The sequence below is a fragment of the Olea europaea genome, chromosome 15 (assembly GCF_002742605.1).
Source record: "Olea europaea var. sylvestris chromosome 15, O_europaea_v1, whole genome shotgun sequence".
NCBI classification, from domain to species: Eukaryota; Viridiplantae; Streptophyta; class Magnoliopsida; order Lamiales; family Oleaceae; genus Olea; species Olea europaea.
Genome location: NC_036251.1, coordinates 5,207,167 through 5,212,991, shown reverse-complemented (window position 1 = coordinate 5,212,991; position 5,825 = coordinate 5,207,167).

The following is a 5,825-nucleotide window of genomic DNA, read 5'->3' as shown; positions in this document are numbered from 1 at the left end:
TCGCCTTGGCGGAAGACAGAAATGTCGTGCTTGGGCTTTGAAATCTTAGTAGGTGGGAAGAACTTAGGGTGTGTTTACATTTATTTTTCATGGAAAATATCAGTTTTCCACCCAAATTCCTACTTGAGTGTTTGATTGCTATTTTTTTCCATGGAAAATATTTTCCAACTTTTGAAAATATGCCTAATTTTCCTTGTTTTTATGGAAAACATTTTCCTTGGGTAGAGGTGATTTTTATTTTCCACAAAAGATGGAAAATATTTTCTTTTCTAGGTGATATTTTTCATGTCAATCAAACACACTCTTAGTGCAAAATTTCTGGGCTAGATCATTCCATGTAGTTATGCTCGTCATTCGTTGCGAATCTAGCCATTCAATTGCCTTGTTGTGTAGTGTATGTGGGAACACCCTTAATTTGATTGCATTATCTTAGATTCCTTGATATCTAAAGTCTTGACACATCTCCAAAAAATGAGAAACATACATATGTGGATTCTCTTCAGTCGTTCCATAGAATTGATGTCCGTTTTGAAATAATTGTATCACATTAGTTTTCAGTTGGAAGTTCGGCTGTCAAACGGTGGATACACGATGCTTGACTGGCTTTAAATTATCTGAGGGATCATGAAATCTCCTATGAGCATATTTCCTTCATCTGCTGCCCCTTTTTCATTGACCTGAAAAATTGGATTATTATGCACGTTAGCCATTTGTTGCCGTGCCTCTCTATTTTCTCGCTACCTTCGATGTAGAATTCATTCGATTTCTGGATCAGCTGAGATCAATTCTCCTTCAGCAGACCTTAACATGCAAATCTGCGAGAAGAGTCAAAAGGAGTACTTAGATGTTAACATGAAATATTAAATAGAACAAATCAAAATGAAATAAAACACAACAAAATAACAGAAAATGCAAATATGAATGTTCGAATTAGTGCCAATATAAATAAAATTAAACGAATACTCAAGCCCCAGCAACGACGTCAAAAACTTGTTCACGAACTATTTCTTTCGACCTAAAATTATCGCAAGTGTACGATTCGTTAACAAGTAATAAAGTGGAATATTAAGTTCAGAGTATCGTTCCACAGAGATCGAGTAGTTTAATTTTATCTATCTTAGTCTTAAACGAAACAAATTTGTCAAGACAGGAATTTATTCTTAGAAAAATCCTAATTTGGTAAAACCCTAATTTATGCAAACTTGATGATTGGAATGAACTCAATACGTAAAACGATATTTTAACAAATTAAATTACAGATTTTTTTGAACACAAATTGGTTGTTTTCAATGAGAATTAAAAGTACTAGGATCACGAATTCTCATGCAATGATCACTCTTAACCCTAATTTCACAAAAGACAACACGATTGAATTATTAATGAATCAATGCTCCTAAATCTATTCAACACACTCTCTCGAGATGTATTGAACCTATTCTTATACACCACTAGCCTATATCTTTATGACAAATACATATATAAGAATGCATGTGGTTCTATGAACATCTAAAGATTTACATAAAGTATAGGAGTATATCTCTATCCCCTATCGAACCCTACGACAATTTATACCTTGTCAAATTTATTTCTCTTCTCTCGAACAGATGAAATCAAACATCACATAATTACGTGCACTTAATTATGGAAGAAAATTATTGTATATAAATCATTCAAACATTCAAATACGTGTTTAATGTCAAATTACAAACTAGAAGTTAAAGAAATCACATCACATGGTACATTGATCTCCTAATACATGAAAATCTAGGCTAACATGGAGAAAATTACAAAATACATGATAAATTGAAGAAAAAGCATCATCTGGTTATGAATTCACTTGAAATCTTGATGATCTTTGTGTAGTTCCTTGTTACTTTGCTCAAAATTCTTTCCAAGATGTGTTTTCTTTCCTCCCAATGCATTCTCCCTTCGTTCTGGACGGTTTCTGGTATTTATATCGTGTTTTGATTAGGGTTCCATAAGAATTTCATCGCGAAAAGGAAACTGCAGATTGGTAATAAATTTTGGACTTCTGCTTTCTGTTGTCTCCTATATGATTGCATAGGCTTAACCTATGCAACCGCATAGGTGCCTTCTCCGTAAAGTCAATTTTAGTCCTTGAACTTCATTTTCCACATTCTTGGCTTCGTTTCTTCCTTTTCCTCATTCCATCAATCCATGTTAACCTCCAATTGGTGATTAGCTTTATCGAATCTTTGGTTCCTCCTTTGGTTCATCTTTTGGATATTTGCAAGTTGGTCCCTAAACTTTCATTTTGATTCGTTTTGGTCCTTTTTTCTTCTTTTTCTCGTGAATTCCATCATGTCCATCACTATACCCTACAATCCAAGAATTAAACGAATTTAAGCCACAATTCAAACACATATCTCGTGATTTAGTCATGTTTGTGCATTAAATAAGTGCACTAAAACGCACTTATCAAGTGCATACGTGCCAAATATGTAGGGCCACCCACCGATATTACCTGGAAATGGACTTGGCTGGAACGATACCGGAAGGGATGACAAATATGGCAGCATGTTTGACAAATCGAATTTATCTAAATGTTGTCATGGGGGTAAAGAAAATTATTATTCATTGGGTTAATCATGTGGTTTTACTCGTGTTAATGTGAGTACATGTGTGTTGCTAACACAATATTAGATATATACCGTCTAATGTTGCAACAAACACGATGAAATCTGGTCTGGAAGTTGCTACATGTCTTAAAGCTTTTAACTCAGTGGTTACGAAAGCAGATAAGGGCGACGCTTGTACATCAACAACTGTGTATGCAGACATTGAGCGAGAAAGTCACACGGAAAATAGTTACATCAACAGTGAACTTGTTGATCCCCTAAGTAACACCATTGATTTAATTGGTAAATTTGAAAGTTGCAAAGAAATTCACAGCCACTTCAGTGGCAATGATGGTGCGGGAAGGTTAAATTACCTTCCAAAGTTGGAACTTTCACTTGAAAGATCATATCCCAGTTGCTTAAAAGATAAAGGAGCTGAAGAGTTCGATACGTTAAACCACTCAAAAGCATCTACTTTTTCAAGGTATAGGGACTTTTCAGTTAACATATTCCTATATGAATTAATCATCCTCTAAATATGATTTTCAAAGTAACTGAGAAAATTATTTTCTGTGTTCATTGTTTTGAAATTTGGTGTTAGAAGGGTAATGCAATTTTTATCACCTTTCTAACTCTTTTCACTAAATCTCTACTGACTAGTTCTAATTTTCAGTTGAAGGTTTACTGGTTGTAGAATTCTTGATTTTCAGTCCTAATTTCTAGCAGATCCTCTAGCTGTAAATTAGTTCCCCAATTAAAGGATGTTATTTTTATGAATTCCAATTCTTAGACATTTAGTCAACATAGTAGTTTAGGAAATTAAACCTTTCCTTAATTTAAGGAAGTGATTTATTCCTTCTGTTTTATCGTTGAAATAAGAGTAAAGATTACATATTCTTCATGGTATCAGAGCAACCTCTGAAACCTAAGGAATCTCCATGACAAAGTACGACATGGCAGCAGAAAATGAAACTTCTTCACATTATGATGTTCTTGCCACAAGTTCTAATGGCGAATCAGAGAGCAATCATCTTCTCATCACTGGACACAGATTGAATGGAAATAATTACATCCAATGGTCACAGTCAATCATATGATGTTCATCTGTGAAAAGGGGAAGGATGATTTTATCACTGGAGTGTCTACCCCTCCAGCAACCACATAACTGAAATTCAAACTGTGGAAGTCAGAAAATAATATAGTCATGTCTTGGCTGATCAATTCTATGACAAATGAAATTGGAGAAAATTTCCTTCTCTACAACACTGCTAAAGAGATATGGGATGTAGCAAAGGAAATCTACTCCAGTAATGGAAACACCTCAGAATTGTTTGAGATTGAAATCGTTCTCCATGACCTTCGACAAGGTAATTTATCGGTAACTCAATATTTCAACTCGTTATTGGCAACGATTGGATGTCTTCAAAGAACATAGTTGGGAATACCCTACAGATGCAAAAAAAATATAGGGAAATTACTGAAAAGAAAAGAATTTTTAAATTCTTAATAGGTCTTACTTAACAAAGACTTTGATGAGGTTCGGGGAAGAATTATAGGATCAAAACCATTGTCCAACATTCGAGGGACATTTTCAAAAGTGCGTCTTGAAGAAAGCAAAAGGAAGGTAATGCTTGGATCTCCATCTATTGTCCCAAAAAATTCAGCTCTTGCTGTACATGGAGGAAACCACCACAACAGTGACTATCGACAAAAGAATGGCAGACCTTGGTGTAATCAATGCAAAATATCGGGAGACACTGATGATACTTTCTGGAAAATACATGGTAAACCAACAAATTGGAAGCCCACAAGAACACCTTTCAACAAAGAAAAATGAGGAAATCATGTCTTCACTGATGAAAGCACCACAGCAACCAAACCAAATCCTTTCAGGAAAGAGCAACTTGAAGTATTACAGAAGATGTTTTCACATTCATCACAAGCCCCACTTGGTAACACAATTGAAATCGGGTCCTTAGCACACACATGTAATTCTTTAAGTACTCTTACAGTAAATAAAGAAAAAATAAATATATGGATTTTAGACTCAGGTGCATCAGATCACATGACTGGAGATATTAATCTCTTCGACCAATATAATCCATGTTGTGAAAATTTTACTGTGAAAATAGCTGATGGATCAGTCACCAAGGTTGCTGGCACAGGTTCTATTATTATTTCCAGAAATCTCACACTAAATTTAGTGCTTCATGTACCAAAATTGAATTGCAATCTCGTGTCAATTAGTAAGGTCACTCAAGAACATAAGTATGTTACTAAATTCTATTCAAATTTGTGTGAATTTCAGGATTTGGATTTAGGGAGGATGATTGGCAGTGCTGAGGTATGCTCATGTCCTTATCTTCTTAGAGTTGATGAATCTTTTAAAGGACAATCTCACAAAGCGGATAGTGTAAAGCCCAAGAGTCAGTTTTCTCAAAGCCTTGTTTCCACTAGTCAATTCAATAAAGATATTGAAATCATGTTGTGGCACTACCATTTAGGTCATGCAAATTTCTTGCATCTTAAGAAGTTATTTCGTTTCTTAATCAATAATAAAAATCCAAAGGAGTTTCAATGTGAAGTATGTCAATTTGCAAAACATATTCGCAGCTCTTATTTCATCAAACCTTACAAAGCATTTCATCCTTTCTCATTAATCCATAGTGACGTGTGGGGGCCATCTAGAATTAAAAATATTACTGGAACTAGATGGTTCATATCCTTTGTAAATGATCACTGTAGGATTACATGGCTATTTCTTATGAAAGAAAAATCTGAAGCTGGTCAAATCTTCAAAAACTTTAACATATGATCCAGACACAGTTCTAGACAAAAATACAAGTGTTAAAAACTAATAATGCAAGAGAATATTTTGACACCATCCTAGGAGATTATCTAGTTAGTCAGGGCATCATTCATCAAAGTTCTTGTGCGGACACGCCCCAACAAAATGAGGTAGCTGAAAGAAAAAATAGGCACTTTTAGAAGTTGCTCGATCAGTTATGTTTACCACACATGTTGCCAAATTTTTTTTGGGAAGAGGCAGTATTAACTGCTACATATTTAATAAATATAATACCCTCACGAATGTTGAACTTTCAGACACCCTACCAAGTCCTTCTCCAGTCATATCCTACTACTTAAGTCCTGTCCACCATTCCATTTAAAAATTTTGGTTGTTTCGTGTTTGTCCACATACACCCTCAACATCGAAGTAAACTTGATCCCAAGGCCTCAAATGTA